Consider the following 12723-nt stretch of genomic DNA (forward strand, 5'->3'; position numbering starts at 1 on the left):
GCAAGCTGTTTAGGTCACGTCTTCTGAAAGGTGGAGTCATAATTGGGATTATAACACATATATACAGTATGTGGGTGTTAATCTTTTCTTCTGCAGCCTCAGTGAAAATTTACCCTCCTGATATGGTAAATCACAAGAGGGACATTCTTGTTTAGAGTTCAAATTTTAGAACAGCAGTAGAGAACAAAGCAGTAGAGAACAACGTTTGGAGAATCATGCAAAGTCTGCTTCCTTTCTTCCTTCCTTCCTTCCTTCCTTTCTTTCTCCCACCCTTCCTATCTACAACCCCACCCTAGATCTTCATCACGGAGGGGAGGGGCTTAGAACAGACAAGTCAGTAATCTTTGAAGCTGCTGTCAAATACATTTCTCAAAGGAATACAACTGGGGTTTTTCTTCCCTGCAGTTTTTTTTTCCACAGACAACCCCCCCCCCCCGGGGGCAAATCCAACCATTTGTAAACTCAGTCTTCCTTTTCCTGGCTTCTTCTGTAAAAAAAAATATTCTTTTTTGTTTTCTTTTCAGAAATTTATCTTGGTGATGGATTGATAGAACCCTGAGTGTCTTTATATAATTTCCAACATTCTGTTAGGTTGGAAAGAATAAAGAAATTCTGAAGCCATTATTCTGTACTTTAGGGAACCTTTCTAGGGGCTGATTCATATATGGATCCATCAATCACACCACAGACTTGCCTTTTGCCACTGTGTTTAACTAAGATTTACCATTAGGCAAATATGCATAGGATTGCAGCCTCAATCACATGGTGGCATGCATGGATAAAGGACCTGTTATTCAGCAAACATCACAGAAAAAGTACCCACATCTTCTAATATGACTTAAATTGTACAGATTTTCTGTGAAGCCACTTCACTCCTTGATCTCAACTATGTTTAGCAAATACAGCAGAAATTCCCTGATACTGCTACTGTACTTAAACAGAATGTGAAGTAAGTTCTACCTATTCATCTATCTAATTAGATATTGCCTGACTATTTATCCACTCTACATATATACTGTCAAAACAAATCTAGTAGATTTATTCATATACATATCTACTTAAAACTAAATACCTATATCATCAGATTTATTTTTGATATGCCTATAATTGTGTTATAAACTGCCACTGATCACTTTAGTATTTTTCTTGCAACTAGCCTTCAAACATTCTGAAGTATAAATCAGGTACTTTACAAGAGTGAATTATCCAGCAGATCAAGTGTATAGAAATAATATTTGTATGCAATCAAATTGCAGTTCCCAATGCTGCTAATTCACATTTATCAGAAGAAATAAGTGTTTAGTAAAATGATGAAAAATTAATTAATATACATGTATATGTAAGCAGACACATTGGTCCTTACAGGTATAGAATGATACTTATATTTATAGGTTTCTTTTTCATAATGAAATTTCATATTTGAAGAAATTAGTGGATGTCTTGTCTCTCTAAAATGTCTGACTTTTTACCTGATTTGTTGTAGTCAAATAGTTTTCATGTTGAAAGGGATGAATAAATCTGTGATCTGTGATTGCATAGTACTATCTTGATTGTAAGAAAAACCTGTATTACAAAATCTGCTATTTTAAAAAATGCACATTTAAAAAACCCAGTCTTTAAACAGAACATAAGATTTCAGAGCACTAGGATCTGCTAAGCCAGCCACCAATATTATAAGTGTCTGTTTGTAGTATTGTATAAAAGCCCATTCCATTCAGTGAATTTTCATCAATAGTCTAACAAAGTTAGAACTTGGCCACTGCTGAAAATAATTTATGTTCTGTTGTTATATCTCATTCAAATATATATTATAGATCATTCTGTTTAGAGTGGATAATGAAATAAATTCTGTTTAATGGTTAAAAATAGGCTCTACCATGCAAAATTAGCATGTTTTATAGCCTATCAGTTTACAAATAAAAATACTACATTGCATAATTTTTTTAAAAAAATGTAAATAGTTTGAAATTTGAATGTAATTGCTTTAAGTGAGCTACCATGTCCTTAAAGTTAATGCAAAATGCAGCTGTAAGATGCTCCTAACAGTTGCCAAAGACATACAATTTTTAAATGGCTACATTGGCTACTAATTTAACAATGCCCAGGTTAAAGGTTTAGTATTAACCCATAAACCCCAAATCACTTTAAATCAGAAAATCTGAGAAAATACCTTCCATATACAGTAGAGCTGTCAAACCACTGCAATAACCATTGGAGACATTCCTGGTATTGTTGTTTTCCATAACAAAGGAGTAAACAACTTCTGACAGCTCAGACATTCCTTTGTATCAAGCTAAGGGGTTGTACTTCAAAAGTGCAATTTTTCTGAACATAATTTGTAAGAACGGGAAGTTCATAGCTTTTAAGGGATTGCAATGGCTCTTCAGAAAAGTATGAACATAGGGGGGGGCATAGCACAATACCTATCTGAAAATCTTTGAAGCAATAGTCCCGTCCCGTCCGTCCCCCCCCCCCCCCCCGGACTTGTCTCAGAATGCACCTTTTGGGAATTAACTCTAAAGAATCTCGTAACCCTATTCTTTGCATCCTTTCCCCAAACCCCCAAAAAGGAAGAGGAGGGGAAGATGCTCTGGACACCACATGTGGGCTGCATGTGGTCTTCCGGCAATACTCTTGGTACCATCCTATAGATCCACATTTGACATAGGATAAAGAGGGTCTTTGATGGTGGGATGCCACCCTGCTACAGTTCTAACAGATGTTAAAAACATATTTCATAATGTTGGCACTTGAAATCCAAAAATGGCACAGTCAGACTAATGATTTCCAGTGTTATATAGTATTATTTCTTTTATATTTAATTGCATTTGTGTGTAAGTTTAATTCTTTACCATACCCTGGCGATGCCTTGCATGACCTAAAGGATATACATAAGCTTGTGTTTGTTTATGTCAATCAAAAGCAGCGTAAAAAAAACTCACTCTACTACATGATAAATCCTTTTCATTTGTAAGGTTATCATAAGTGTGGGAGGTGAGATCCTGAATTTTGGGAGAAAAAAAATGATACTTTTCCAAGTCATACTTGGAAGGTGGTGGTGGGAGGGAGGTGGTGGGAGGAAATAAAGAAGATGATTTATTGGGCTCTGGGTGGCTTACAACATCCAATATTCAATTAGAAACATAAGAGTCCTGACAAAACAACTGTAACAGTAAAAAAATAACATTACAGGCTCCATTAACACATTAACCCTTGGCCTTGGAACAGAGCCAGGCCTTTCCAGAACCCCAGAAAAGAAGTTGCTCTCCACATCTGCAAGGAGACGCTATTCTGGAGGGTGTGATATCATAGAAGATGTCCACTTTCTCAGTCTACAAGGGGACAATGTTTAATTGAGGGGACCTGAAGCGCACTCATTCTGCTGAGATGTACTAGATCCAGATGCAGATTAAAATACTCATGCTGTTCAGTGCTTGTGATTCAAAGGGAAACAGTGCCTATAATATGCAGCTATACACTCAACATGCCATGTCAGAAATATTGCAGCCACTGCAACATTTGCCCAAGGCTTTAAACTACAGAGTGTTTTGACTAAAACTATTTTCATAAATTTGCTGTTGGATGTATTTTCTCATACTCAATATTCAGTGAAATATAGTTTGGTTTAAGTTGTCATCAGCAGCTGCTGCTTGCACATCTTTTCCCTTTTGAAATCCCTTTGAATTTAAAGGGATTTCAAAAGGGAAAAGATGTGCAAGCAGCATCACTTTGAATTTAGATGCTCAGCCCTATTAAATACATTTGTTTATTCCTATTCTAATAAAATCATTATAGAGACAGTATTAAAATGCAATAAAATTTAATATTGACAGAGTTTATAAAATAAGACAGGCCTTTTGAGAAAATTAATTGTGGAATTCAACATCCATCAAAAATGTTTTGGAAGAAATGTTTCTGACAGCAAAAACACCTTTATGCTACTAATTAAAACAGCCATATTGGACAAGAAAACTGTGAAGCAGCAGCATTTTCAGCCATGCACAAAAACAGAAAAGACATAGCTGAAGTATATATTCCACATTGATTTGAAATATGCCCAAATAGAATAGAACTAGTACTACAAGTAATAAGAATTTAGTAACAAAAGAAGAACTTATTTCCATTGGTTTACAAAGCTGGCTGTGGATATTTGAAAAGGGATCAGTGTCTTTAAATCTATTCTTTAAAGGACAGGTTTATGACCACCCAGTGGTCAAACCATTATAGTATTTGCACAGAAGACAGGAAAGGGAGAGTGACAGGAAGTTCTTCAGCTGGACAGATGTGGGGGATGTGAGTTCTGAAGAGCCTCACATGAACCCTGTCTAACAAACCTATTTGGAGGGTCCTTTTTTGGATCAGACCCCCCCCCCGGAGGGGGGCGAAGAAGAGCAGCGTCTCATCAGACCCAGAAGGAGGCAAAGGGTCCTTGCAGGTCGGAAATTTGCCTTATGAATCCGAGGGGGATGGCAGCCTACAAAATGGCTGACAAGATGCTGACTTCCAGTCAAAAGCAAATGAACAGGAGGGTGAGGAAGAGATGAAAGACCAGTAAGAAAATTTATCTAACCCAAGCCATAAATCAAACCTGGAAAAGGCAAAGTAATCTTGAGAGCATAAATAATATCGATGGTCAGATCAGGATTTTCTCAAAAGAAAGAAAGAAAAGGAAAATGGAGGGGGCCCCCACCAGTCCCCCCAAAAGCTATTTTTTTGAAACAAATTCGGACAGAAAGGGAGAAAGCAGAGAAGTGACAAACCCGCTAAATTTTAAACTCTAAATTTGGTTTTGGATTTGAAATAAAAACCAAACATTCCGAAGGATTTATTTCGTTTGAAGCAACTCCCCAAAATCAAGGGGAAAAAACACTCCTTCTCACTGATAACTGATAACCTAACCATGACTGTGCGGGAAGTTTTAATTAACCATCTGCCATAAATCAGAATTTGGAAAAGCAGGAGACAAAAGAGAAATGTACCTGAACCTGGCTGTTTGCAAGTTTGTTATATTTTGAGCAGCTGTGGAAGGTGGCAGGGGAAAGAATAATAACAGAGTCAATTGGGAAATGCGAGGGGTTTTTTTTCCCTCTTTCGTCCTTTTTTTTCTCTGCAAAAGATTAAGATGGCCCCAGCTTCTCTTCTGGTTTCACAGTAGTTGAATCAAATTTAAGGCTCCCTGGTTTATCGAGGAGCTCCAGGAGATGAAACACCGGAAAAGAAGCCTAGAGAGTGGTTGGAGGGCCAGCCGGTCCAAATCTGATCGAACACTAGTAAGAATTCATATTACATCCTACTTAGTGGCGATAAAAGCGGCAAAACGGTAACATTTTTCAGCTCTTATCACATCTGCAGATAACTGCCCAGCCACCCTGTTTAGGGTGACCCGTTCCTTACTTAACCAAGGAACTGGGAAAAACCCCTTGCAGGGTAGGGCTGAAGAATTTGTTCAGTATCTGCAGGATACAATCGCTCAGATCCATACAGGCTTGGACTCTGACTGGGTAGATTTGGGCGAGTCGAAGGGGATGAATCTTGTGGAGACAATCTGGGATGAGTTTAACCCTGTGACCCCCAAGGGCATGGACAGGATTATGGGGAGACTCAGTGCTGCCACTTGTGTGCTGGACCCGTGTCCCTCTTGGTTAGTTTCGGCTTCCCGGGAGGTGACACGAGGCTGGCTCCAGGCGATTACCAACGCTTCATTGAGAGAGGGGTTCTTTCCCACTGCCTTGAAGGGGGTGGTGGTGAGGCCCCTCCTCAAGAAGCCATCCCTGGACCCAGCTTCTTTAGCCAACTATTGTCTGGTCTCCAACCTTAGCTTTGTAGCAAAGGTTGTCGAGAGTGTGGTAGCACGTCAGATTCCCCAGTACCTGGATGAAGCTGTCTACCTGGATCTGTTTCAGTCGGGTTTCAGGCCTGGGTACAGCACGGAGATAGCATTGGTCACATTGGTCGATGATCTCTTGGGGGCCTGGGACAGGGGCTGCTCCTCTGTCTTGGTCCTATTAGACCTCTTGGCGGCTTTTGATACCATCGACCATGGTATCCTACTGCGATGACTGGGGGGGTTGGGAGTGGGGGGCACCATTTTACGGTGGTTCTCCTCCTACCTGTGGGATCGGTCGCAGTTCGTGTTGACTGGAGGGCAGGGATCGACCCTGAGGCACGTCACTTGTGGGGTGCCCCAGGGGTCGGTTCTCTCACCCCTCCTGTTCAACATATATATGAAACCACTGGGCGAGATCATCCGTGGTTTTGAGATATGGTATCATCAATATGCTGATGATACCCAACTTTTCATCTCTACCCCAAACCACCCAAGCGATGCCCTCGATGTGATGTCCTGATGCCTAGAGGTTGTGCGGATCTGGATGGGGAGGAACAGGCTCAAGCTCAATCCCTCCAAGACTGAGTGGCTGTGGTTTCCGTCATCCCGATTTGTGCATCTTGTTCCATCTTTGATGATAGGGGGAGAAATGTTAGCCCCCTCAGAGAGGGCCCGCAATCTGGGAGTCCTCCTGGCTTAGTTTCGAAGATCACCTGACGGCCGTGACCAGGGGGGGGCTTTTACCAGGTTCGCCTGGTACATCAGTTGCGCCCCTTCCTGAATCGGGATGCTCTATGCACAGTCACTCATGTCCTCGTCCTTTCTCGCCTGGACTACTGCAATGCTCTCTACATGGGGCTGCCCTTGAAGAGCACCCGGAGGCTTCAGCTGGTCCAGAATGCGACCGCGCTGGTTATCATGGGGGTACCTAGGTGCTCCCATGTTACAACCCTTTTCGGCGGCCTGCATTGGTTGCCGGTTGTTTTCCGGGTGCAATTCAAGGTACTAATTATGACCTTTAAAGTGCTCCATGGCTTAGGCCCAGGGTACCTGCAAGACCATCTACTGCCACTAGTAGCCTCCCACCATCCAGTGTGATCCCACAGAGTTGGCCTCCTCAGGGTGCCATTGGCCAAACAGTGTCGGCTAGCGACCCCCAGGGGGAGAGCTTTCTCTGTGGGAGCGCCTTCCCTCTGGAATGAGCTGCCCCTGAAGCTTCGCATAATCCCTGACCTCCGGTCCTTCTGACGCGCCCTAAAAAGTTGGCTTTTCTAGCAAACCGGCCGGGCCTGTTAATTTTATCTAATTTTTAAAATGTTAGTGTTATATTAATTGAGTTTGTTTTTTGGATTGTTTTTAATTTCCTTTTAACTTTTGTAATATGTGTTTTTTAATGCTGTACGCCGCCCTGAGTCCTTTGGGAGAAGGGTGACATATAAATCCAATAAAACAAACAAAACAAACAAACAAGGTGGACCAGAATTCCGAAATAACACTTGTATAACTTACTGCAATTTTGGAACTGGACATTAAAGAAGAACAAAAGACTAAGATGGCTTCCATCGCTCTTCCCCACAGCAGTCGGAGTATAAGACGCACATTTTTCTCAAAAAAGAGGCTGAAAATCTGGGTGTGTCTTATACATCGAATACAGCATTTTTTGCCTCCCGAAGCCCCGCCCCCTTCACCAAAATGGCCGTGCATACCCTTATGGAGGCTTATAGAGTGCTGCTGTGGGCTGGGGAGGGCAGAAATGAGCAAAGAATGGGCTGTTTTTTGCCCCCACAGCCCACAGCAGCACTCTATAAGCCTCCATAAGGCTATGCATGCAATTTTTTTGACAAAAAAGGCCCGTTTTTGCAAAAAATGGAGCATTTTTGGAGTTTTGCGAGTGCAAAAACTCCCCCCCCCCTTTTGGAAAGCTCTTTAACTGATGAGAATTACATTGATCAAGTGTTGTGCCAGCAGAAACAAAGTCTTAAGGTTTGTCAGCAATTTCCTTCTCCAGCACATGGATAAATACACCTGGAAACATCTACCTACCTATCTACTCTCTCGCTACCTACCTACCTACTGTGTTTCTCTCTCTCTCTCTATCCCTCTATATACCTACCTGCATAGCTACTCTCCCTCTCCCCCCACCTATCTACTGTATTTCTCTCTCTCTTTCTATTTCTCTCTCTCTATCTCTCTACCTATCTACCTACACACACACACACTCTCTCTCTCTCCTTACCTACTGTATTTTTCTCTCTATATATATATCCCTCTATCTACCTACCTACCTACTCTCTCTCCCCCTACCTATCTACTGTATTTCTCTATCTATCTATCTATCTATCTATCTATCTATCTATCTATCTATCTATCTATTTCTCTCTCTCTATCCCTATCCCTGCCTACCTACACACTCTCTCTCCCTACCTACCTACTGTATTTCTCTATCTATATCTCTATTTCTCTCTATCCTTTTATCTACCTACCTATCTACCTACTCTACCTACCTACTGTATTTCTTTTTCTTTCTCTCCCTCTCTATCCCTCTATCTACCTACCTACTTTTTTTTAATTTGCCTCTTCAAAACCTTGGTGCATCTTATACTCCAGTGCATCTTATACTCCGAAAAAATACGGTAGATAAATTTAAGGGGGATCAGGACTCTGAAATAAGAACTGTATAACTAACTGCAACTTTGGAACTGGACATCATGGAAAACTGGGAATTTGAAGAACTATGTGAAATTATAAAAAATATGCATAAATCATTAAAATCAAGCTTAAATAGAATTCTGAACCCAGAGAAGCAAATATCTAAAGAGGAATTCAAAGAAGAAGGGGGGCAAGACAACAAAGGGGTAGAAATGGAGGGAAATAAAAAGCAGACAAAAAACTGCATTGGTTTTGGCAGTGGTATAGGGGAAACTATAAAAAGCGGAGGTGTCCCAACAAAAGGAAATAAAAAGCAGATAAAAGAGGTTGAGGTTGTTAGTGGCATAAGGAAATTTGAAGTAGGAGATTATGCCCCAACAAAGAGAAATATAAAATATCTTTTTGATGGTGGCCTGGGGAAAATTGAAGAGAGTGGATGTGTCAAGACAAAGAAAAGGGAGAAGACAGGAAAGGAGAAGTGGGACAAAAGACTCACTAGGAAAAAATCAGGCAAGTAGAAACAATTATATGGGAAAATATAAAGCTAAGATAAGGGTTTTATTCCTAAATATGACAATAAAATGGAGTTGCTAATTGGTTGAATATAATAATGGAAAGATAATTAAACAAAGGTTAAAATATATGGAATATGGATAAATATGAAACTGATATGGGAAGGTTGTAAAGCAGAGGTTTGTGATTCACTTTTACACATGATAATTAAACTGAGTTGCAAATTGACTGAACATGACAATAGAAGCATGGGTTAAAATATATGAAACATGGACATATGTAGAACTTTTAAGATGATGAATAAAGTGAGATGATTACCGCTTGTTATTCTATATAATAGATTAAGGGAATTGTAATGAACATTGAACAGCAAAGATTGCCATGTATAGACAATTAAGGGTAATCTAATCCAAGGTATATGGAAAAATGGAGAGGGAACATGAAATATACCTATAATGGGGAACTATTGAGATTTAAAAACAGAACCACAAATTGGGGGCATGTAAAAATGTATAATTATATAAAGATAATGATGAGAATAGCTGGGAATTGTAACCAGGTCTAAATCTCGGCCAAAATTAGGCGGGGGGGGGGGGGAGATTAAAAGCACAATGACTATATCTGTATACTTTTTTGTTATATTTTTTAAAAAGGAGAATACATGTTAAAAATAAATATGTATATTGAAAAGGAAATACCATCAACATAAAATGGAGTTTGCACAGAAGCTGAAATACACCAAGTAAAGGAGATGAAGAGTGGGAAGTAGAGGAGAGAAGTAAGGGAAGAAGAGAGGGATAGGAGAGAGGGCAAGGGGGGGAGGGAAGAGAGAAATGAGGAGTGGAAAGGGGAGAGAGGAGAAGGAGAGAGGAAGGAAAAGTAGAGAAGGGAAGGATAACAGAGGGAAGAAAGGAGATAGGGAGGGGGAGGAGATAGGGAGAAGAAAGTATGGATAAGGTACAAATATGGTGTATAGAGAGAAGAAGAGCCAATAATTGTTTTTGGGAGTTGATGGTAAGACGAATTGATGTAAACATTTAATAATACAATACAATGTTGGCTATGTAATAGTATACATGTAGTTATATGTTATAAAAATGAAAAAAAAACTTTATATAAAAAAAGAAGATAGGAGACACAACCTGTGGTTAAGTTATTGGGCAAACATTTTGCTTTGGAGCTCTGTTCTAGTCAGAAACACAAAGCAGGTCACCTTTCATGGGCATTCAAAATTTACTTTTTCAAACACCATTCAGTTGCCACATCAACAATAACAAAAATCATATTGAGCAATGCAAGGTTAAGGAGCCACCTTGGAAGTCATGGCTTCCCATTGTTGCTTTGCAGGCACTTGATTCGCCTTTGAAGTTCCGTGGGCAGACTCCTTGCTCACATTTTACAAAGCCCGAAGGTCATGGTTTCAAGAAGGTACAAATTGTTCAATAGCAAAAGAAAATTAAATTGCAGAATGTACGGCAAAGTGTTTCACAATGGATATTTTCCATTATCTTCATTTTAAAAAATTGCATTGAAGAAAGAGAACAAAAATTGCTGCCTTTGATATCAGTATTAATGATCAGTGCTTCCCAAATTTAGAAGTATAATGTTATTCAAGCAAATACAAATACAGCTCTCCTATTGCATTCCTGCAGAATGCACAGAGAATGGGGACAGAAGGGAAACCATGCTATCTGCACAGAATTGTTCTCTATCTAGTTACCTACCTAAACACAGACACCAATGTATTAAAGATTTATTTGGTATTTGTATTCTGTGGATATGTGTCCCACATTGTCCTCTAGCATCAAAAACCTGGTATGCATACCATAGGTTTTCTCTCTTTCAATTTTTCTCCATGACCAAAAAACGAATGCCAAGTATATTGGGCTGAGAAATAGTGACTGACTTAAAGTTACCCTCTCAACTCCCATGGGTTGGGTTAGTGTGAATCTGAACCTGAGTATTTCTGATCACAAAACAAATGTTGAGACTCTAGAAAGAATGCAGAGGGAATAAAGATGATATGGGGAATGGAGACTAAAATATAAGAACAGTTGCAAGAACTGGGTATGCCTAGTCTAGCAAAGAGAAAAAAACTAGGAGTAACATGATAACAGTTTTCCAATATGGATGGATGGCAGTCTCAGTGAAGAAGGATTCAGCCTATTCTCCAAAACACCAGAAGGCAGAACAAGAAACACGGGATGGAAACTTATCAAGGAGAGATCCAACTAGAACTAAGGAGAAATCTTCTGACAGTGAGAACATTTTTAAATCAGTAGACTGGCTTACTTCAGATTCAGTTTGAAATGCTTTCCCTCCATTAAAAAAACAGCAATGTGTATAATATCAAACTTACCTTGATTTTGCGAGAGAGAAAATATATTTACTATTAGCCTCTTAGGATTTCAGGACAATCTATCAAACAGAGCAATTCTGCTTACCTGGTTAGATGCACTGTGACTGTGTCCCCATCTATATCCTCTCCAACTTGTAACTGCAGGCCTTTTCTCATTATTTTTCACTGAATAAAGTGGAAAAGAATAAAGTATACCAACATTAGTGCACTTTTTATGTATGTTGGGGTAGAGTACCCATAGAACAAGGACAACATCAACCGAAGCAGTCCTTCCAAAGGGGCTGAGAATCCATTCATGAGAATCATCAGCAGGCACCAGTATGCAGTTCTTCCATCACACCAGAGGCTCTGACCTCCAATTCAAGGCCAGATAAAATACAACACAATCACAGAGACAAAACAGCAGATTAAAATTTTTTAAAACAGATGAGAGGTCACATTGATGAAAATATCCAGGATATTTTTTAAAAAAATCTTACATCAAAAAAATTACAACATTGGGGGACTAAATAGCTATTTCTTCAAATGTTAGCAATTGGCTACAAGGTCATATGCCAGGCCTGCAGCTAGATTCCTTTTGGATCTTTGGCCTGCCACACTTCTATGCTGTTTCTATAGTGGGGGAATGGGAGGGGGATAGTAAGGAGTAGGATATGATGTAACCAAAATAAAATTCCTTTTAGATTGCCAAGGTCATCCTTTGTCTTGGTGCCTCTGCCCCTGACCGGAACTGGATGGGTGGAATTGCCAGCATGGCAGTGGAAGATTGGACCATGTGATGGACTTGTGGGTGTGGGGGCAAGATCTTGAACTTTCAACTGGTGGGGAAAACCAGGAAGCTTTCAGATTCGGCTTTTCCCAGATGTGCCAAGATGAATCTCTTAATAAATTGGAACTTTGAGCAATACTTTGCCTTGAAATCTGATTTAATTTTGGATGTTATTTGGAACCCTGACATTAACCCGAATCTACCTTAAAATACTTCACCAGCTACCCCTGCAGTTGGGGTGCTGACTCCCGACAGTTGACCCGACCCGGGACAGCGTAAAATATCAGCGAAGATGGAAATAGAGCCTATGGGAATTGTAGCAGATAACGGGTCACTTCTCTGTGCTGACACAATCTGCAAACATTCCAAAGCTGTAAGGGGGGCTGCGGAGGAGGAAACATGGAGATTTATGGCATCTGGAGAAATACTGTCGGAGCCAGAGGGAATAAAATGGATCCAGGAAAAGTGAAAGCTGTGTTAGATTGGAAACCTCCAAATACTCTCAGACAACTACAGAGCTTTCTTGGATTTGCCAATTTCTACAGGCAATTCATTCCAGCTTTCACGGAGATTGCCCTTCCATTGACTGAACTATTAAAAACGGGA

At 40.1% G+C, this 12723-nt stretch overlaps 1 protein-coding gene across 2 annotated transcripts in view; it reads right to left on the minus strand.

The window, feature by feature from the left end:
• FOXA2 (forkhead box A2) overlaps nt 1-12723 on the minus strand; it is a 75468-nt gene that overhangs the window by 6900 nt on the left and 55845 nt on the right. For both annotated transcript variants that reach the window (XM_081952512.1, XM_081952510.1), the window contains exon 4: nt 11434-11513. The gene's annotated coding sequence lies outside the window, so the exon portion shown is untranslated. The remainder of the gene's footprint in view (nt 1-11433; nt 11514-12723) is intronic.

This window comes from Natrix helvetica, assembly GCF_964273705.1.
Source record: "Natrix helvetica genome assembly, chromosome: 4".
Taxonomy (NCBI): Eukaryota; Metazoa; Chordata; class Lepidosauria; order Squamata; family Natricidae; genus Natrix; species Natrix helvetica.